The 23,267-nt window shown below is 41.4% G+C and overlaps 1 protein-coding gene across 2 annotated transcripts in view; it reads right to left on the bottom strand.

Annotated features, from left to right (window-relative positions):
• Positions 1-23,267, bottom strand: part of PRKAG2 (protein kinase AMP-activated non-catalytic subunit gamma 2) — a 220,769-nt gene that overhangs the window by 196,376 nt on the left and 1,126 nt on the right. The gene's annotated exons all lie outside the window — the stretch shown is intronic.

Genomic DNA, 23,267 nt, shown 5'->3' with positions numbered 1-23,267 from the left:
TACAGGCCCAGCTCTCAAGCCTGTCCAGGGTCTCTCTGGGTGGCATCCCATCCCTCCAGTGTTTTGATAGCACCACACAGCTTGGTGTCACCAGTGAACTTGCCAAGAAAGTACTCAATCCCACTGTCCATGTTGCCAAGCAAGATTACAACAAAGTTAAACAGCACCAGTCCCAATACCAGCCCTTGAGGAACACCACTGGTCACTGCTGTCCACTCAGACATTGAGCTGTTGCCTGCAGCTCTCCAAGTGTGACCATCCAGCCAATTCCTTATTCATCAAATGGTCCATCTGTCAAATCCATGTCTCTCCAGTTTAGACATAAGGATGTTGTGTGGGACAGTGTCGAATGCTTTGCACAAGTCCAGGTGTATGACATCAGTTGCTCTTCCCTTATCCACCAATGCTGTAGCCCCAACATAGAAGGCCACCAAATTTGTCAGGCACAATTTGCACTTAGTGAAGCCATGTTGGCTGTCACCAGTCACCTCCTTATGTTCCATGTGAGGAGGATGTGCTCCAAGATCTTGCCAGGCACAGAGGTGAGACTGACTGGTCCATAATTCCCAAGGTCTTCCTTTTTTCTCTTTTTAAAGATTAGGGTCACGTTTCCTCTTTTCCAATCAGTGGGAACTTCACTAAACTGCCACAGCTTCTCAATCATGATGGATAGTGGCTTAGCCACTTCATCCTCCAGTTCCCTCAGGACTTGTAGATGCATCTCATCAGGTCCCATGGACTTGTGCACCTTCAGGTTCCTTAGGTGGTCTCAAACCTGATCTTTTCCTACAGTGGGTGGTTCTTCATTCTCCCAGAACCTGACTTCACCTTCTGCAACTTGGGTGTTATGGCTGGAGCACTTGCCGGTGAAGACTGAGGCAAAAAAAGTCATTGAGTACCTGAGCTTTCTCCCTATCCCAGGTAACCAGGTCTCACATTTCCTTCTAGAGAGGGCCCACATTTTCCCTAGTCATCCCTTTACCACCAACGTACCTATAGGAGCTTTTCATGCTGCCCTTGACGTCCCTGGCCAGACTTAATTCGATCAAAGTTTTGGCTTTCCTAACCTGATCCCTGGCTGCTCAAACAATTTCTCTATATTCCTTGCAGGCTACCCGCCCTTGCTTCCACCCTCTGTAGGCTTCCTTTTTGTGTTTGAGTTTGTCCAGGAGCTCCTTGTTCATCCACGCAGGCCTCCTGGTGTTCTTGACTGACTTCCTCCTTGTTGGGATGCTGAGGTCCTGAGCTTGGAGAAGGTGATCCTTGAATACTAACCAGCTTCCTTGAGGCCCTCTTCCCTCCAGGGATTTATCCCATTGTATTCTACCAAGCAGGTGCCAGGACACCAAAATCTGCTGTCCCGAAGTCCAGGGTAGGCAGCTTGCTGTGTGCCCTCTTTGCTGCCCCAGGATCTTGAACTTCGCAGTTTCATGGTCACTGCAGCCAAGGCTGCCCTTGAGCTTCACATTCCTCACCAGCCCCTCCTTTCTGGTGAGAATGAGGTCCAGCATAGCACCTCTCCTCATTAGCTGCTCTATCACTTGGAGAAGGAAGTTACCATCAACACATTCCAGGAACCTCCTGGATAGCTTATGCCCTGCTGTGTTGTCCCTCCAACAGCTACTGGGGTGGCTGAAATCCCTCCACGAGGACCAGGGCTTCTGAACATGAGGCTGCTCCTATCTGTCCACAGAGGGCCTCATCTGCTTGGTCTTCCTGGTCAGATGGCCTGTAGCAGACCCTCACTATAATGTCACCTGCCCCTGCCCTCCCTTTAATCCTATCCATAAGCCCGCAGTCAGGTCCTCATCTGAGTTGTCAGGAAGACCAAGGTATCTCATTCACAGATTTCACTGGGAGCTTCTCTTTCCATGCATTACTCATTGGGTACTTAACCAAGAGCAAAGGTCAGATTTCTGCCACCTCATCTCATCACACTGCAATTTTTTTTTCTTGCCTTTAATGTTCTGTGAAGGTGATTTAGGCTTCCCAGCTAAATACTCAAAGCCATTTATTGGGCCTTCAACACCTTTCTTTGAGAAAGACACTGTCTTGGATATCTTGTTCTATTATTTCATATACTACTTTCTCTTTCAGAAAATAACTACAACAACAGTAGAACACATTTTCACCCGTGGCCTTGGAAGCTTATTCGTTACCAATCAATGGAAGCCAGGGGACTTTGTATGGGAACAACCCATCCTGCTGCAGTAACTCTTCCAAGCAGTGCAGCTATAGTAAATTATTCTGGAGGAAAGTAAGGAAATATTAGGCTCCTTACCCTTTTAAATTTCTCTTCTGTTGCTTACGGATCTTATCTTTTATTTGGAGGATGATTTCACCAACCTCTATTTGCCCTAGCTTCCTTGATGCAGACATCACAGCTTTGCTGCCTGCTGCCCATTTTCTGCACTGAGCTTCCTCTTGGAGGGGCTTATTTTTTCTTTCCATAATTGCATTGATTTTGCTTTGTTTTGTCCTTTGTATCCTCCTCAGAGAGCATACTTTTGTCCCCACAACCCTCCTCAAAGACTTAGCCGCTCTCTTACCTCTTTATGTCATTCAGCATTAGCAGCTTAGTCTGCGAAAACAAATCCTCTGTTTTGCTGATAAAAGCCACTTACGCTCTTCCTTCCCTTTTGTTTTCCCCTCTCTTTGAAGGGAAGATCTAGCAAGTTCTGATGCCTCTTCATGTGATGACGCAGGCAAGAACATGAAGTCTAGTGGACCATATGCAATTGCTACCGAGGTGAGCACTTTTCTGATAATACCCAGAAACGATGGAGTCAGCACGGATTAAGGAAACAACAAAGTGCTCAGCATTTATGGCAACACACTGACGCATTTCAGGGTACATGCTGCAGCCCCAGGGAAGCAGCAGTAACATTGCTAGCATAGATGAAAAGGCTCTAGGTAGTAGTATAAAAAGCATTTTCCCAGAAGAAAATCCTCTTTGCTAGAACTACATTTGTCCTAATAGCAGCAAAGCAGAAAGAGGAGCTACTAGGAATAATAGTCAAGAGAGCAGCAGCTGGTTTCTTTCCAGAATCATCAGCCACAGAGGCACAGTTCCCTTGGCACAGCAAATGCCATGTAGCCCTCCCAGAGAGCGCTGTCATAAATCAGCTTCACTGCCAGAAGATGAATTTGTACTTGGTTGAATTTCAAATGGTCCACAGTCTGCAATATAAAACTACCACAGCTTTCAGCATAGCATAACTTTTCAGACCTCCACAGGATGGTGGGGTGAACATACACCAAAATGGACACCTGCATCCTCTCAAGGGGATCTAGACTGGCAAGTGAGCCAAAGGCAATGCCAGGCCAGGGGGGGCTAGGCAGTACCTGCCCTCTCAATAAATGGACTACTACAGCTCTTAAGCCAGTAACTTTTCCAGAAGCACTAAATCCATAGGAAAAGAGAAAAAAAATCCTTACTAAAGCCTAAGCATTACCAAATAAATTACTTAAACATTTCACTACATTAGCTTACACACATGCAAACAGCTCTGCTCTTGAAATCTTGCTGCTTCTCAGCAGGTATCTAACAGCACAAGACAACCTTCAGAGCACCTACTTACACAAGAAGGGGGGAAAATGACATTCTTTTTCAGCTTTAACGAAACCAGTTGTTTCTGCAAGTTTCTGCCATCCTGTCATACCACAGCAGCTCCAGCCCCACTGCTCTAGCTAATTGTAAGTCATCAGTTTTCAGCACACAATGCAGCTGAAAGCCAATTCAGCTGGTAGCACTGTAGGACACCAATCATTATTTGCCCAGATCTTGTATTAACCTTTTCTTTCCCTTGAATATTGCCACTGAAAAAGTACAGCTCCCACCCTTCAAAGAGACCAGAGAAAACAGATAGCAAAAAGAATTTTTTTTTAAAAGGAGATAAGATAGAGAAGCAGGGAATAAGAAAAATTTACACAACGTAGCAGAAAGTAAAAGGAAACAAAGCTTTAAAAATTATTACAAACATTATCAGCCTCTCAAGCCAGCTGGAGAAGGCCCTGAAGCAGAATCTGAGCAACTTCTACTTCAAATGAGCTCAGCTTCTTTCGAGAACTACATAACCTGTCAATAAAAAGTGTGAGGAGCAGGTTATCCTAAACAGAGCGAGACCAAAGCATAAGCAGGCTTAGCTCCAAAGGTCATGTTGTTTTAGCCAAACCACCAAGCATCTACCCCACCCGCTTGCTCTAATCACTCTCTCTGCTGTAAATTTAAAGTTCTAGACGGCTACTACTGCTGCAAGGATGACAGAAGTAGCTCTGACTAAACATGCCTAATACTGTCTTAACAGTCTGGTCAGATACTTAGTCCTCCTGCACAAAACTGACCTATTTTCACTCATAGTTCTGCAACAAGAGGTCTATAGTCTATATACCCTACAGCAAATAGTACACAAATACTCAGCAAACATAACCCTTGTTTTAGTGTGCTATAATGCAACAAACTTTGACACATGCTCCCCTCAGATGTAGATTTTTTAGGCTGAGTTTTAGCTAAAATCAGGATAAAAAAGGCAAAGTCAGAAAAATTAATTATTTGTCAAATTAAAAACAATACAATATTGAATCAAAAAGACCTATCACTGTCACTATGATCGTGAAATCTGGTAGGGTCTCACAGGGTAATGCAAGTCTATCTTGTGCCAGCTCTGTGAGACTGCCCAGCTCTGGCCTAGTGGTAAGCCAGACAGCTGTGGGAAAGATCTCAATTTCTCAGTAAATTCTTCCAAGATTTAGTTTGTACACAGCAAACCCCCTGTTACCCCCGGAACACCTCTTGCTGTTTCTCTTTGCCACACTGGGCCACTCAAATGCCAGCTACCAGAGCCTTAGAGTAAGGAGGAGTCTCTTGTGCTCTCTCTTGCTGGCATCCTGGGCAGCATGGAGAACAACAACAAATTTCAAGTCCCTAGTGCAAAGAGAAGCAATAAACTTCCCACGAAACAATTTACTGAAACGTAGGTAAGCAACCCCAGTATGTTTAAGCTAAACCAGACACTTTTGTGAGGATATCAAGCTACTGAGCTCGTTCCCTAGCAGAAGCACCAGAATATCCCACAGGCAGGACTGGGTAACATCAATGAGTGGAGGAATAGAAATCAGGTTAATTTAATCAATTTAATGAATTAAGTTTAATCCCTAAATTATGTATTTACAGACTGTAATCTTGTCTAAAACTTAAGCATTCACAGCTCAACAGAGATAAACCAAAGCGCACCTGCCTCAAAAGGTTAACTAGGAGCTATCATCACAATGCTGCTATGGATAAAGCACGTGTGGTTAGAGCATGCATCAGGAAGCCTCCAGAGCAGATAAAATGCCATAATACTAACATATATATTATGTTAGTGAAAATTCATCTACAATAACGTGTGCAGTTCTGGTCATTTGCTCAGGAAAGGTTAATTCAGCTGGGAACAGGTGCACCAAAAGACTATTTTTATTGTGAGAGGGAACACTGAGTCTCTCTTGTGGGACATGACTAAACGAGCTTGGCTCCCTTAGTTTCACAGTTGACAGCTGAGAGTATGTGATCCTTCTCCAAAGTGACATAAGGTGGATAAACACCAACAAGGAAGAAGAGAGATAAAGGACACTTTAGGTACAATTAGAAAATGGAAATAAATTCATGTTGGAAATTAGGAAGGGGAAACAGTGAAATTCTGGAGGAAAGCTCTAATGAGAGCAAGAAACATCACTACTTTTCAGACTGATGAAGCTCATTACAGAGAAGATATTATGGTGCTGCCTACAGGATTTTGCCACAGGAGCAGGAAATGGAAATAAACAACAGGTTAAGAAGGTTCCTTCTTGCTTTATGCATCTTCTAGAGCAAGAAGGAAAAGGAGTAATTATTTCTAGCATGTTTTTCCTAGGTTCAAGACGTTGTGCTCCTATTGTGGAGACCCAATAGCTGACAGATCTGCAGAACAGAAACTATTCAGATTGTCTAACGACTGGAAGATCAGGAAGGTCTATAGACATCCAGAAAGGAGTCCTATGTATAATGTGAGGGTCAACATAAAAATATAAGATGATTCAGAAAGGTTAATTCTGAGCTGTTTTCCAAATTTGTAAAGAGACTGGTACACGACATGTGGCTACATGCCAGAGAGCAACGCCTTCAGTGTTCAGGGTATGCCAACCATATTCTTTTGCTAAACCCGCATCAGAACACACCAAACTTGTCATAAGAAGCCCTTACTCCCTAATGCCATGCTTCTGGTCCTTCTCAAAGGCCTCATGTCAAATGTGCTGCAAGGATTATATGCAAAAATACACACGGAAATATGGGTGTATGCAGGCACACCCATATACATATACACATGACAAACGTGGGATACTCCTCATAAAAATGTATCATCTGCTTATACAAGAGTCAAATGCCCCAAGGTCTGAGGAACAGCTGTATAATTACTCCAAAGGGGAATCAAGATAGTCCAACCCATGTAAAGCGGAAATTATCTTCCACTGAATTATAACCTAATGAATATGCTGGAAAAACAAACAAGCAAGCAAACACTACTTCTGTGCATCAGACAAATTTCTTTTTAACAGATTTAAAAGGGCAGCTCATAAAGAGGAAGGCAAAGCTTTAAAAGTGAAATGACAAGTAAAACAGGACAGAGAAAGAAGAGAAAAAAAACTTCCTGAAAATGGATGGGAAAAGGAACATAGAAATATACAGCACTGGTATTTCAAGCATTTGACCAGCCACCACCACGGTCCCTACTGTCACCTGCCTCAGCCACCTGGAAGACTACTGTTACCACATCTAGAAAAAACAGACCCTCACCAGGAGAAGGCTGAACTGATTTGTCACCATCTTTCCAGGTTCAAACCACTGTTCCCACGGTGAGGGCGTCCTTTGCAGCATACGCTCTTCCTCAGCTCTCCCCAGGGCTTAGGGAACAGACAGCTCTCCAGGGGCATCAGCTGCTGTAACTTTGGGAGTCTGGTGACCTGCCTTTCAAAATAGCGGGAGTAACTTCCGTTGCTCCCTCAGCGCTGCTTTTATGGAGCCAAGAGCATGCCAAAACACTGCTTGCCCTTGCATACAACTCGATTAACAAGAGAGCAGCTGTACTCAGTTTAAGGCAAGGCTATACTTTCCCACCCCTTATTTAACACTGGCTTATTTCCATCAGCCTTAACAACAATGAATGGCAGAGAAGGGATGTTTTATGGGGAGCCATAGGCTCACGGTGCTATCTGATTCTGCCTCAATTGAGTCAGATTGACTTGATCCACAACTGAAGGCAATAAATCCATTGACACAGGAGTCTAGCAATATAAGTCATCACAGGTAAACTCCTGAGGCCAAAGGGAGTCTCATTATAGTTGATCTTATATTTGAAAGGCTGCATACAGAGACAGTGCAGAATCAGGAGCAGAGTGGGCCAAGATATCTGCCAGTGCTGAATGATCTAGAACAGCCTGGCTTTAAGCATGATGGGTTTTTTAGCTTAAATATAAGACTAGGGAGCCACTGAGCTCTACTTTCCAGCTTGCTATAGACTTGGGCAAGTTACTTGTTGCATTTTTGCTTTCCAAGCTTTAAATCAGAAATAATGATACTTTCAGGGCAACATGGGTATCATTAACTCAACCAATTCTCCTAAACATGTTGAAATTTGCAGAAGGAAGGAGATGGAGGAGGGCAGTGCATAAGGGCTATTATGTTATGTTGGCTCTCTCACCAGGCTTTCTTCTGAGGAGAGTTTTAAAACAAATACTTGGATCAAATACCTCATCAATAAAAACCTGGATATTTCCCAAGAGCCCATTTCTTTGGCAGGTTCAAATAAAGCAGGTCTCCCTGTGCTTAAGGTGTAAGTGAAAACTTGAGTGCACAGAAGGTTGACATTAGAGGGTACACTTGTCTGATAAGCGCTACAACCTACAGAGGATAAACTGAATAGCTTATGGGTAACAAGATGAGACTGGGGGATATCATGATCTTATACGTACCCCAGGATCAACAGTCTGATGATCAGCGGTATTTCAGATTCAGAGTAATTAGGGCATTGATATTGGTTCATTAGGAACCCCCCCAAACCAGGGCCAGTGTAGGCAGGCAAAGTGCTACAGAGGCACTTCAGTTTACATGGAATGAGTAAACATGTTTTTCTCCAGACAGAGAAGTAAAACACTTGTGTCCATTCAAGATCTCACACTTTCCCTTAGGAAATGCATTTTGACTCCAAACTCTGTTCCACACATTGCATTTTTTGGCAAGGTCCTCCCTATCAGATATTCCAGATGAAGTCATTTTCTTGAATTCCTGCATAAATTTTCTTAGTACTGCTAAGCACCACTGAAACACCTAGAGGTCTTTGTCCCAGATCTATCTATATGTCAGTCATATACAGCAAAACATAACTTCTAAAACACTTCAGACCTTTTCATATGAGGCTTGTAACAGTTCCAGAGTTTACTCCACACACTGTACCTAGTCAAGTAACCAACTGTCAGGTCAGTGGAGCGAGTGCTTGGTTTGGGCTGCATGTTCCCTTCAACACCAACAAAGCCATCAGGGTGTTAGGGTCAAGACTGCCACGTTTCATACTTTGAGGATATCCCCTTCCTCTACAGCCCTGACATGTGGAAGGAGAAGCACAGCTGGATCCAAGATAAAGCAAGCTTGTGGTTAGGAGGTTATACTGTTGCTTGCAGTCTGGCTAGACTTGGCTGTAACCACCAAATTGACTGTGTATTTTTGGACTGGTGAGGAAATTGAGACATCCGTGACCTGATTCAGAAACTAAAGCTTTGGACAAAGTTTTAGATGAATTTGTTAATGAATTACCAGCAATAGCTGAGTATGTTTGACTGAATTTCTATGGTCAGCTTAATGACCACATACACTTGGAAAAGACTTAACCGAGATGAGCATTTGTACTCGCTCTGCTTTGAAGTTATACATAAAATATACAAATATGTTGCAACAGTCACAGTTGCTTTACATGTAGTTTCCCAACAATAAAAAGTCAAAAGCAAGAAAATATTAAGGCTATTGCCAGAACATGTAATTAAATTTCCTTCCCAAAGTTACGACCTCCTGTGCAGCCCAATCAATGTGCCAGCCCAAGAACTCCAGCTCCAGCCATCAGAGGTATGTCCTGTCCCTCCGTTGCTATCATGGATCCTTTTCTGAGCAGTTCTGTAAAGTGACACACAGTCAGACTCCCGGACAGCCACGCTGACAAGCCTGAATAACAGAATATCCAACAAAGGAAAACATGAACTTCTTAAGGCCTATTTTAAATTAGTTACCAGATGGAAAGCAAACTTTCTTGGAACTTCTGGAAGCTTCTTGGAAAAAGTCTCAGAACTGGCTTTGTGTGCAAATTGGGACAGATAAAAGAAGGTTTTTGCCTATTAAATAGATAGTGATAAATTCTGACACAATGCTCAGAAAAGAAAACAACATTAACTAAATCACCATGATGATTCCCACAAAAAATCTAACCAAGTGTATGTCCTACACATAAACCCCCTCATATATTACGCAAACATACATAAAACAGTTTGAATTTACAAATCCTCAGCCTGTGCACAAAGGCATACTTTATTTAAATGACTGTTATAAATCCCTATGAACTACAGGGCTTAGTCTTAGAACTGTCTCTTGATCTTATATAGTTACCAGACCTCTATTTAAACAAAACATGGTCTGGCAGAATTCTGTTTGGCCTTTTTGTATTCTGTCTCTACAAGGGGGATGTGAAAGAGAAAGGCTGAATGTATTTATTCTGGTCTGGGCACCTTGCCAATGCTCAGAGATATTTTCGGTTTTCTGGCTCACAGCAAGTTCAACCTCTTACCTGCCTCCCAGTTTAGACTGCAGGAAGAAATCACAGCTACAGAATTACAGTTGTAACACAATCAGAAGAGGGTGAATCAGAGCATTAGCCATATATTACCACTCTACCCTGGTTTCACTCCCATCTCCATTGCAGAGCTCTTGTATCAGGCATTTTGCACAGGCCTGTTAAATGTGGTAAGCAGTGTTGTAAAAGTTGTCTGCAAGGAGAGAAAGCTCTCAGCAGAGCATCCAGAAGAAACTTAGATGTTTGTCAAATTGAATTATTGCAAAATTGAAAAAAAACCCGATATTTTGGAATCCATTGATGAGGTATTTACCAGTAGATCCTACTTCACTCATCTACATGTTATATACTTAAGCACTTTAGGTGGTTCCTTCTCCCACCCCTCTAACCCGCAGAGAGCCATAACAAAATCTTAACATTTTTGTCTCGTGCAGAAATAGTGCCTCCACCTCCAACCCCACTGATGATAGTAGTTTCAGTGATGACAGGGAGAATATTCCCACTAAGGCAAGTAACACCAGAATCACACCCAGCATATCTAGTGGTGAGCAGCACATACAGCTGGAAATGTTCTTCCAGCAAGTCCACCCGGTCCCTACTCTGTGCTGAATAGGTCACTTAAGCCAAAAACATATTCTTTAAACCCCCTAAAACGCTAATTGTGGGTATCCTCCATGAAACAGCAGGAACCTGGTGGCTCCTTTCAGCATAAAGTATCCCACCTTTGGGCAGCTAAAGTCATCAAAGTTTATGAAAAACCTGATATTCACCCCTTGAGCTTGCTCACACCTCAGCGATGTAAACAAAAGTAAAACTCCTTTCCATAAAGACCCAACACGGAACTCTGTGAGACTGGTTTTTGTGGTCTTTTTATTTTGTGACTGTGGTGGGGGTTAGAAACTGTATCTAGAGATAGCAGCTGGTGCTTTTGGCTGGGGGATACTGCTGAAGGAGTATTATTTGCGTGGAGGTTACAGTGGCTTTTGGAAATCACAGCATTACAAAAACATGAACATACAATAAAGAGAAATCTGATGTGAACACTGGAAGACTTGGGAAGAGGACTGAGAAACTAAGACCTTTTGGCAACATGCTCGGAATCGGTCTTAGTCAGCAAAGATGTTTAAGAGATCATTGTGAAATGAAGTTCCCAGCCCAGTGCCAGGAAGTCAGATTTCCACGCTACGATGGTAAGGCCCTTCAGTGGTAATTGCTGGAAGGCCAGTCCTGCCTGTCAAAACAGAAGTGCCACAATAGACTGTTGTCAGGAATTTTACATGGTGAACTTGATCTGCGCTCTAAGCCACAATCAGTCTTCAGGGCTGTCCTCGTGATAACTTTCACAGCACTGGATTTATGTAATTTTAACTAAAGAGATAAATCTAACTCCTCGGATAAACCATTCTATCTTTCTGCATTCTCACTTTTCTGCTATCAGCAATCATAATTCTACCAGTAAATGGTTTTCCATCTTCCTGAACTCTATTATTATTTTCCATTTAAAACAGACTCCGGCATAATCAGACTGCTTTCTAAGATCAAATCAGCCCTGGTAGGAGCAAGTATCTGTCTTGGAGAAAAAGCAATTGCATTGGCTTAATCACGTTACTCATGACAGGTCTATCATATAATCAACAAATTGGTGTTCCTGCTGGCTATTCCCTTTCCTCTTGCTTCCATGATAGTTCTCAGTTCAGTCAGACACTTGCAATTCATTTAGTAAATGGATAAAGCAAGCATTTGGATTTTTACCAATTGTGTTGCATTGTGCTGATTACTAACTGCAGCTGTTGCATTTCACTGAAGACATATCTACTTTTCAGCGTAAGTATGATGATCATTCAGGCATAGATGAGCATGCAAGTGCCATGTGTCTCACTTGTGTTTTCTGTTTCCTTGATGCAAAGAGTCTTTTCATCTCCAGAGAATGATGAATCCCAGCACGGGCTGGTAGCTTCCCTGTGTAGCTAAGATCCACTGTGTAATAAAGTATAAATCTACTCACTTTATGAATCTCACTAACTTTACTAACTTCATTTTCAATTGCTCATAATTTCATATTGCTCCCATCCTATAGGATACATGTTCCATTTCCAGGCTCATCCTACCAAATGATCATCCCTTCAATCACTGTCTTTACATGATGTCTTTCAGTGTTTAAGCAAAATACAGAGTAGATATTTCAGCACAACAGTTCTTGAGAGGAAGTTCTGTTTTTCATTATGAATAAAAAACCCCAAATACCTAACTTTAATCAATTTTATTTATTATATATAATTGAACTGCAAAGCACTCTGCTTTGGGTTAGAGAACATGGTATGGAAAAGAGTCACTTAGATATCTAACTCCACTTCAGCAGAATATATTTTGAAATGCAACTAGCATGTTACATAATTAATTCATTTAAATTTCCCATTCCCAATATTTAGGCAATACCAAATAACTAGAACTAAAAGTTAACAGATAATTTCAAGCTAGCTCAGCAGTAAATTGCCACTACCTGTTACAATTCATGGTTGCTGAAGTCCGCAACCCCAAATAGCCAAGAAAACCTCTAGAGGTAAATAAATAAAAAAAGAAACCTAAAATTATCTGGCATTGGCAGACTAAAGCAGAGGATTCCTGTTGTGGGAGTTCTCCTGTGCAACGTGTACATTCCCAATGAGCAAGTTCAGGCATATTTGTTTTTACACAGTCATTTCCACACCGAGACACATTTCCATTCCCCCCTCCCTCCTTCTGCTTTTGTATTCCATCGTCCACATCAACAATTAGTGGAAGTGCCTGGCTGTGCCTGTTCACATTGTTCCCAGACTTTTCTCTCCCCTAGTGAGCTCTGAAGACCATGCATTATTTGACATGACATGACTTGGAGATCTTCTACAGCAACAGCCGTATGCAGGGAAGCAGACAGACAAGGAAGAAAGTTAGTCCTGGTTACAACTATTTGGGACAGTAGGACTCAAATTAACATGCATTAATCTCTTAGCACAACACCCCAGGTGATGGGACTTTAAATTAGTCTTGTAAACCAAAAAACCCTCAAACCTCATCAGAAATAAAAACAGCATAAAGGTCAACATACAAAGTCAGCTTGTTCTTCTGTTTGTTTTGTGACATTAAAACACAGGACATGAAATCAAAAATAATCTTAATACAGCTAAAAACTAAATCCAGATGTTTTAACATCAGGCAGAAACATATTCATAAAGTGTTTTTTCTGAAATAATTAAACACCTATTGCATTTTCCATCACAGTTCATTTCTCTGCAACATGAGCAATTTGCCAGCTTATACATACACACAGAATGTATTCGGTTTATAGCAAACAGCTGCACACGGGGCAGCTTCCCTTCACACACACAGGCTCCGCACTTGTGTCCTTACACATTTTTTAAATTAACCTAGTCAAGTGCACAGAACATTCAAGACCATAAAACATATTCAAAGGTACCTATTGCTTTCTGGAAACGAACTCTTAGAAATATCTTCTCTGAAAACAGATGTTTCCTTAGAGTGTATACTTAATATTTCCTCTCATTTTGTTGCTAAACTCCAGAGAAATTAGATTTCATCCTTCCTTCAAGAGAAGGTGATCCCCAGACATATGTCCCCAGATGTTCAGCCTGTGTGTTCCAGCACTCATTCATTAAAGTGCATATACTGGTCACTGCCATTGATACTACTAGCTTTCACTTTTACATGTGTGCACCTCCCTCAGCTACTTCAACCCACATACAGTCAAGACTAAAAGCTTGTTTTACAACTGGTACATACAGAGAAATTTCAAAGACTAAGCTGGTTACCCGATCAGCTTCTCACAACCTGAGGAGCTCCCATGCCCTCCTGTCTCTCTCCAGTGATGTCAACAAGTAGTAGCCCACAACACAATACTGACACTGACTAGCAGAACTCCAACTTCTATTAAATCCAAATACCTTTGCTTTATAAACATGCTGACAAAAAGTATATGCAGATTATGTCAGTGAAATATACTTTTCCTTTTAAAACATTTATATTTGAAATAACTATCCACAGTGAGTCTATACACACTAAATGCCTACAGTAGTTCACAAAACCTCAAATGTTTACACAGGTAAAAAAAATAGATAAAGAAAAAATCCTCTCAAATTTTAAATGACTGCAGCTTTTTCTCAAGTTACATTGAAAAGCTGAATGGAACAGAAAAGGAATTTCTTTCTGAAGTCTTTATCGTATGCAATACATGGTCACTGTCAGTCAAAGATAAGGTCATACATAGACTTCGTCGTGTGCCACAATAGATTGTGCTGCACCAAGTATCAGTATTAGTTTCAGTCTTTATCATCAAGAGAACAGCTGTTATTTATTTCTTCCCAAATTACTTCCTAGTATTACTTTCAATCTCTGTTCCATAAAAAAACAAGCTTCTGACTTGGCTTTTGTTTTGGAGGTTTCTTTCCCATTTTAGCTACCAGGTGCAAAAGAATGTTACTGGGAGTGGAAAACTGGGAAAATCAGCTTCTGTTTTATAATACAGGTATAAATAGCAGAGGGGGAAGAATGGCATCTTGAAAGCTTGAAAGATCTAAGTGTCAATTTTCAAATATATTTAAGGACATCCTGACACAAGTGGACTAGTAGGATCTTCAAATACTGCAAAGGGATCTAACGTGCCCATGAAAATCCCAGCTCTCTGAACTACTAGGCTTCTTGGAACCTATTTTTTTCCTCAAGGATTGATCTTGTACATGGCATTTCAAGTAAACTTGAGTCATCTGTTGTTCTCAGATTTTTGGATCTCAGATTATAGACAGATGGACATCAAAAGTGAAAGAGTTACCAAAGCTTACCAAGTTACCACTCACTTGTTTTATCTGACAATGCACTCCACGAAAACAAAACAAGTCGGCTAACTAAGAAGGCATTGTAAGGCAACATGTTTTATTCAGCATTGCGGTAGGACAGCAGGATTCACGTAGTCTGTTAATAAAGCCAAGTGGTGAACAGCAGCTGGCTTTGCCTTGGTAACTATTGGTTGAGGCCCACCAGGCCAGCTGATGAATACTAGGTGAAAGACATTTTTGTCTTGCTAAGTAAGAGAGACTAACCCACTACCGTACATACTCAAGTAAGGCACATTTCCTCTTTTATTGACTTCAGTGTTTTGCAGCTGAAAATCATTTAACGGCAACTTTCACATGCCAACTGATACTGCCTCCACAGGTCTGCCACAGTGAAAGCAGCCAGTACAAAATACAGAAAAAAAAGAACTGAAGTAATAGCACTTTTTGAATTACTGGTGTTGCTTTATAAAGAAAAACGCTGGCATGTACCCTCCTGCCTCTGCATAGCTTAAAGCACGTACAGTCATTCTCAAAAACACAAAAAATATTAGGAAAATGTATAATTAATCATCACCCAACTAAAATAAGTCTATTAAATTAGTATTTATCTTTAATATTAACTAGCTAAATAAAAGGGCAAAGTGAACAGCTGAACAACATCATCTACCTCCCATTCATTTCAGGCTATAAATCTTATGTTTATGAATAATGTGGGCACAACTTCTTAGGCACCAGAAGCTCTCCATTTTCCCATAAAAATGTAGAGCTGATCTAGCATTACTGGAAGGAGTATCCAAGAAGAATAGTGTTGAGACCGTGCTGGTATTCTCTCTCCTGCAGTAGCTGCCAGAAGCACTGGGGACTGCCCAGCTCCAGCAACTGGAAGGACAAGTCAGTGGAGTGCAGGAATGAGATGGGATGCCTGCAAACTCTTTGGAGGGTGCTGTAGGTTGAACGTGGCTGGTAAACTGCTGATTTGGATGTCCCAAATCCCATCTGCTTGAGTTTATAGATAATATATGCTAAATGGCTGCAGACGCCTTGTTTCAAGAGCTCTACCAACTGATGTGTTACGAGCTATTCAGAAAAAACAGACTAACATTTCACATCTTTCAGCAACCACATGAACCACATGGAGAGTGTGATAATTAGACATACTCAAAGTACCACTTTTGATGCTGGAAGTTAATACAGTCTAATTTATCCAATATCCACAATCCTTGGTCTTCCTGATCAGACTGCCAGGAGTCCTAACAGCGCTATTCTAGGGCACAACACAACTGTCTGTAGACAGTAGACTGGAATCCTTTCACTTCACACACTTTTGAAAAGGAAAAATACTTTCCATTGCTGCTGACTTAGGTTGAGCTTGTACATGGGACAAATACCATAGGAAGAAGGTTGGGCTTATGTTTAAGGTAAGTGAACTGGGTCTCAAGACTTCATGAGTCCAACTGTCACACTTCTGTACAACATGGGGCAAGTTGCTTAAACTCCAGCCATCTACTCAACTATCAGTTCTGCAGGGATAACATGTTTCCTCTCACCTGCCTCCAGTCCATAACTTCTATCAAGGCTTTAAAATCTTCAGAGTCTGTCTTTACTAACATGTATCCTTACACATGCATAGACATTTAATTCAACAGCATTCAGCCATAAGATGTTTCAGTGTTTCAATGTGGCACACGGATCATTTAAAAGTTTATCCTTTGTGGATATCAAGCTTCAGCCATTCAGCAATGCAAAGCTTAGATCAAGGACTCTCCTCTGCCCAGTCTCAAGCAATACAGCAGACAGAGATTCAGACACATAGGTGATGATTTAGTGCTCTTATCCCTGAACTTTTTCCTCGTGCCTCTTGGCTTAGATCACACTTCCAACACAGAAGCCATGATTAATACTCAGTAACAGCAAATCCCCCTCTAATTAATTTATGCAAAAGGAATGACAACACATGATGAAAACCACATTCCAGAAGATGCAATGCTCTACTGAGAAGCTGTCAAATGCCCGTACATACTGTGATAACACTGACTAAGCACAGCTTTTTCCTCTCTTCCTGACTGTCCCTTTCTTCCACAAGCCTTGTTGGGATCACTGTGCCTCCAGTTTCAACTCCCATCTCAGATCATGGTTTTCCCAGAAGTCTCTACACTACATGGCCAAATCCAATTTCACTCCCCAGACAGACACTATGCTTTTGGGACAAGATCCAACCAACTGTGGAGTTAAATTCAATGACCCTGTGAGGTGGCTGAACAGTATTTGTCTCAAGGAGCTTTCATGTGCCCAAATACATTCCTTCACAGCAATGAAGTTGTGCAGTCTCCATCCTTGGACATGTTCAAAATTTGATGGTACACAGTCCTGAGCAGACTGCAGGGTCAGCAAGAGGACTGACTAGACAGTCTCCAGAGGTCTCTTCCGACCTCAACTATCCCATGATTCTGTAAAAGCACCTGTTAGCAGTTACACATATTAAAGGCCACATCACCAAAAGCAAGACAACAAAGGCACAGCAAGCATTAAATGCACAGCTATCTAAAGGCACAGAACAGTCCTGCATCCGTGGAAAGTTGTCTGTTAATAAAGCCAGGCTAGGTAGCAAAAATAGTCACTGGGATACACTTCAGGATTCTGTGCGCAATTCCAGATGTCTTTCCCAATTTCCATGTACAGTCCGTTCAAAATATGTGGCATGCAGATAACAATCCATTTCTTCCACTAGACAGGCTACAGGCAATGTTAATGGCACCTCTTTAGTCCATCTCATTCTTACAACTATACCTTTTCTATGGAAAGCTTGTCTTCATTGAAATGTTTCTTCACGTTTGGATTCAAATTTTACACCAAATCTAGCTCACCAAGTATTGATTTCTCTAATTCCACAGAAAACATGTTTCCAAGCTTTTCTAAAGAAATCAACAGGCATGTAGCTTCCACAAAGCAGACCTGAACTTCAGTCATTTACAAAAGACCACTAGTAAGTCCACGACCGAGCAGGAAAATCCTGTGTTTTGTAGGGCTGTAAGCCAGCACTCCGACCACTCACATAACTTTTCTTTCTTCAGCTTGCAGAAGCACAGTGTTTTCTTATTTTCATTGCTCCAGTAGCATTACTGATATGAAAAGTTGACTGAAAATTGCACAATGCCTGTTGTGAATAAATGATGATAAAGGCTTCATAACATGGCAGATAATGCTTATAATGCATACACTTCTTCCTAATGAAACTCCACATCTATGAATATGTTCTCCAGCAGCTTAAAAAAAGGCATCTAGCTCTATCATCCTGGTTGCAAAAATAGATTAAGTCCTCAGCTTATGACATAGGTTCTGCTTCTGGAGCAGAAGGTCACAGGCACACTTTGCAATAATGACTGTAAGGTCTGAACAATCACGCTGTGCGATATAGACAACAACCATGAAACACATACTGCAATGCATTTGCTATGCATCCCACTGAGTCACACTTAGATAGTGTAATTTACTGTCACGCTAAATTACACAAAAATTTAAAGGACACCACAAAGCATTCTATGAATCCTCAATGTCAAAAACTGAAGTACCACGTTAATGCTTTGATTCTGTACCACGTAAATAATGCTTTCAGGCTTTCAAGATTTCAAACATAGTTATATGCAAGCAATTTAAGAGCGACAGTATTACAGAAGCAAACACTGAACTGAAGCATTATATTCCAGTTTCTACAACTACCTGAAGACTAAACACAAAAATCATTCTGCAGCAGAAATTGTCATATACAGCACTGTTTCAACTCACTGCTAGTACTAGAAATAGTTCAGTAGTAGCACAGCGCTATCACCTAACAATATTTTGTATTTATTGATGCCATCTTATGTTCACGTGCATACTTTCCAGGAGAAAAAGCATACTCCATTCAAGATACCTTCAAGCTGCTTTTTCTTTTCATCTTTGAAGACATGCCTAACTCTCCCTATTTGTTTGCAGTAACACTTTCTCCAGTGTGTCCACAGTGCAAACAATACTAGAAAACTGAGACTGCAGTCCTCTGCAACCAGATCACACCCTGAAAGCAGGCTAATTGTCAGAGCCTGATGATCAGCCTAGTGCAACATAGCCCACAAAGGGGCTGTTTCTATGCCAGACAGACATACTCTGTGACATCTCCTGTCTGCTACTGATGTCTTCCTTGCTGCTTCATTTCTCTTGTAACCAACTCTGCTCTTTCATTATCTCCTATGCACGGGATGCCTTTTGATATAAATTCATCTCTTTTTCAAAGGGATGAGAATTATGTATCATACTTCACTCAACATGAATGTCCATAATTTGGTCTACCAACAGCCATGCTGACACAGTTTTGGCCCCTTTCTACTCCCCTTAGCCCTGCCAAGCCAGCACACAGGCACACCGACCTACTTCCATGACTGTCCATACACCATCAACAAAATGATTGTTGATTTCTGTCTTCAGGGTCAAATTCTGCTTTTGGTTACATCCGAGCAGCTCCCTTGAATGCAATGTGGTGCCCAGGTGAAACTGGGCATACGCTGAACCTTGCAGGGCTGTGAACAGGCACTGGAACCTCCCAGGTAGAGATCACGACTTTCCACTTCACACCTGATCCCTCTAGAAGCATGGCATTTTCTTCTGTTTCAGTAATTCCCAATACAAGCACAGTGTGAATAACTTTTCCTGAGACCAAAAGTCTCGCCACCCCACATTTCTGTGCAGTTTCTTCCATATTCATGACTTATTCCTCCAAGGAAATTCACATTCCTCACAGGTATAAATAAAGGGAGGTCGGATGAGACCATTTAGGAGCAGAATCTCCTACCAAAAGAAGTGATGTTTTAAAGAAGCAGTAGTTTTCAATAAGCTGATGATCTGTTTGTGTTATGCTTTAAAACCAGAAATACTAAGCAAACTTCCTTAATTACAGTAGCAGCTATTACGACTGTGAACATGAATCCTTTCTTTTTTCCTTCAGATAGCACTTTGAATCTCTCAACACTCCTGAGTAAATACCTCTTGTCCTTTCAGATCCTTAATATATCAGCCCTTTAGGGAGGAATTCAAATTTTAACTTCAAGGCCACAGAGGTGCAGGACAACTCAGAGTCTGCCCTATGAGAGCAAGGAGGACAGGTGCAGATTTAATTTTAGGGAAACATTTCTCTCTCCTCTGTCTCCCTCTCCCCCTACCTCCTTTTCCCAAGAAAACAAACATTTATTTATTTCATGTATCAGATCAGGAGCCGATTCCCTCTTCTTTGAAAGAATTGACCAGCTTATTCCTCATCTGCAGCCTCCTAAAGTAATCCCTAGACTGAAGTGCTGTTTCCATCAGCCCACCCAGCAATTACCAGGAGACAAGAAGCACCCTGCAAAAACTGTGACAGAACAAAATAATTTCACAGTGATTTATTAAGCATGCAGCCATTAATGACTTTGCAAGTATGGAAAACAAGATAGAGGGGCACAGCCAGAGCCAACATTAGCTGTCAGAACAACATTGTCATGTACTGGGTTAGAAATATTTAAGCCATTTGACATTTCAGCCTGGCATCCCAACATAACAACAGGCCTGGAAATTGCAATAGATTTGCACATTGAGGCGTCTGTTCAAAATCATAGAGCTTGACAAAGAAACAGAAGAAAGTGTGCAGAGATGTTTCTTTGCGCGACATTGAAAATAAAAGACCACGATCTCCAAGAGCATCCTTCTAGCGCATCAGCTGTACTGTCAGGGCTGAAGTACAAGAGGCAACAGCCACTTCACTGAACCAAAGGGTGTTTTGATATTTGTTTGCAGATGTTATTTTTGTCCTTATTGTGAAAAGTCCCTTTTTTCTCTTGAACAAAAAGTCACCTTGTGATGTACTTGGAAAAAGTCCAAGGAAATGCCAAGTTTCTGCAACTTCCACCTGCTGGGAGCAGCAGGTGCTTGGCCCTTGCCATGGTGAAGCTCTTGAGACAGGTTCTGCCCTCAGTTGCACTAGTGTAAATACACCACTTTTGCTGGCACTGATCGAATTATCCCAGATGAAATTAGAAGTAAGCAAGAGTTTTTTGGTTTTTTTTTTTTTTTTTTTGCAGGAACATGGGATTACAATGGTAATGTTAGAACAGATCAATTTTGCAAGATGGCAAAAGAACATACTGATCTCACTGCTGTGAGCTCCTACTCAGCAGACAATTGCATCCCATCTTAGAATAGAGTTTTTAAAGTGCTCAAAGCAATGTGCAAGCATTAACTTCTAATGGCTTAAAAAGGAATTTTATAATGCTAATGTCTTCGTATTACAGATATAATGCATCTAGAGAGCAAAGGTTTCTGTTCAAATCTGTAGCAGCTTTCAAAGCTACCTGGACCAGAATTTTCCATTTAGGCATCTCTAATTTCAAGACTTCAGAACGTGCTGCTGGGAAAGATGGAGGTTGATACGGCCTCTACTTTAGAAAGGCCTCTGCAATTATATTAATGGCCCATCTAAACTACTGGTCTGTTAGTCAGTTGTGTATTTGCAAAGAAAACAACAAATGAAACAAAGGTGTTCAATCAGTCCAGCAATTTAGCAAACACTTCCCTGCCATGCTAACAGAATACAGTGGCTCCCACTTTACTCTTAGCTACTGAAGTTGAGAGCACCTAGGAAACCCAACTGGCAGGAACTTAGTGGTCGACCACTATTCCCAGAAGCAAGGGTTGGGTACCACCCACTCATGCTGAAGGAGGCCGAGCACAGAAACAAGGTAAAAATGGAGTGTTTCCAGACTTTTTGGACCATGTCATGTTCTTGCTTTAGAAAGATGTACCTGATAAATGCCCTGGAGTTTTGCAAGTCACAAAAGCAGCTTTCTTACATTGATCCATTTTTCCTCCCTTTCTCACAGGCATAACCAAAAAATAAAAGTGTGTGGGAAAGGGAAGAAAAACCTAGAACATTCTTTTCAGACATGTCTATTATTCCACAATTCTCTAACCTAATCGTAGAGTATTTTGCACTATTCACCTTTTTTCCCCACAATATTCATCATTACTTTTACAGTCAGCACTTCTACATGACTAATAAACGTATTTTAGGATAACCTACATCACAAGAGTACCTTTCTGTCCCACTGCTTTCTCTTTCAGAATTTACTCCTCTCTCCCCTCCTACTCAGACCTTGTTAGTCCTTCTCTTGTTCCTAATTTGAAGATCTCGGTGAGCAAGAATTACATGTCTCAGCAATAAACATGATCTCACAGCAACACAAAGAGGATGAACAAAATAAAAATTACTGTCTGGTGAAAGCTCCCTTGACAACTACAGCTACACTGACAGGCGCCACTGAAATAATAGGAACGATGCTTCAAAACAACAGCCAAGAAAACGTTATGAAAGAGAAAAAAAAACAGTCTAAATGGATCCTTTCAAATGCAGATTCCACTGTCAAATGAGGAGAATGAGAAAAATGTTCTTTCTTATAGCACCGTCATATTTAAACTCTGCCAGACAACAGAAAAACACTAAAAATGTGAGTACAACCTGAAAGATCCTGGGCCCAACAGTCCATTTCAGGAATGTTAGAATGATGCAGAATGGAACAGAAGGATCATATTTTGGGGATGGAGAGGAGGATGGAAGGCATTACCTCATTACCAAATCTGGATTTGCTTCCAGCTGGGTGAACAATAGAACTCATGTCGACTTCAGCGCAGTATCAGGCTTGTATCTGAATAACTACCACTACCTAGATGACAAACTGCATAGCAAAGAAGCCAAGAGATTAACGAACATGAAAAATTATGGCCCGCTACTAATGATGTTCCATCCAAGACAGAACTAAGGCAACACTCACGAAGAAAGGTTGTCTACAGGTTTGCAGAGGCAATTAGGAAAAAGCATTAGCCTTCCTCTGTTGGTAGTGCTTAAGTACAAAGGAGTTACTTAGGCCCTTTTTCCACCTCAACTTCACAACCATAAAATGGGGAAAATTGCTGTAAGCACCAGTGTGGTCAGTTATCTGGTGCTCCAAAGGTATTTCAAAAGCATGACAGGGATCCTGTAAAGTCCTGCAGCAACCCCCAAACTACCTTGGGCTCTTCAGCAGGCAGAAAATGCAGCTTCTTGGAGCAGAGGGGGAGATCCAGCTGCACAGAAGTTCCTGGCTAGACTGAGTCAGAAGTGGAGGACTATGGAAAGAGACAGCAGAGACCATGCCACAGGCAGGGTGGAAAGGAATAAGGTTCACAGGGTGAGCGGCGCCTTGGTGTGGTACATGTTGTTTTCTTGTTATTTTACATCCCTTTTGTGAAGTACTACTGGTAACATGGCAAAGATTATTGCCTAAAAACTCCAGTTACAAATGCATAGGCAACACCCATGTTAGCAGAAATAGACCCATTTCTCCTAGTACTGAATGCACTCAGAGCTCCAGAAGTTTGGCTTAGGCTCTTGGGCTTGCATTCCTCTCCAGAGGAAAATGAAATCTGCAGAAGAGTCATGTATTTCTCCTCCATTTTATTCCACACACTCAAGACACCTAATAAATTTGCTTTGACTTCTTATTCTTCCTTAAAACAAAGGAAAGACTTAGAATCAGAAATACGTTTTTGCTCCCCG

This window comes from Leptosomus discolor, chromosome 6 (genome assembly GCF_034619465.1).
Source record: "Leptosomus discolor isolate bLepDis1 chromosome 6, bLepDis1.hap2, whole genome shotgun sequence".
Lineage (NCBI taxonomy): Eukaryota > Metazoa > Chordata > Aves > Leptosomiformes > Leptosomidae > Leptosomus > Leptosomus discolor.
This window is presented reverse-complemented; position numbering and strand designations above follow the sequence as displayed.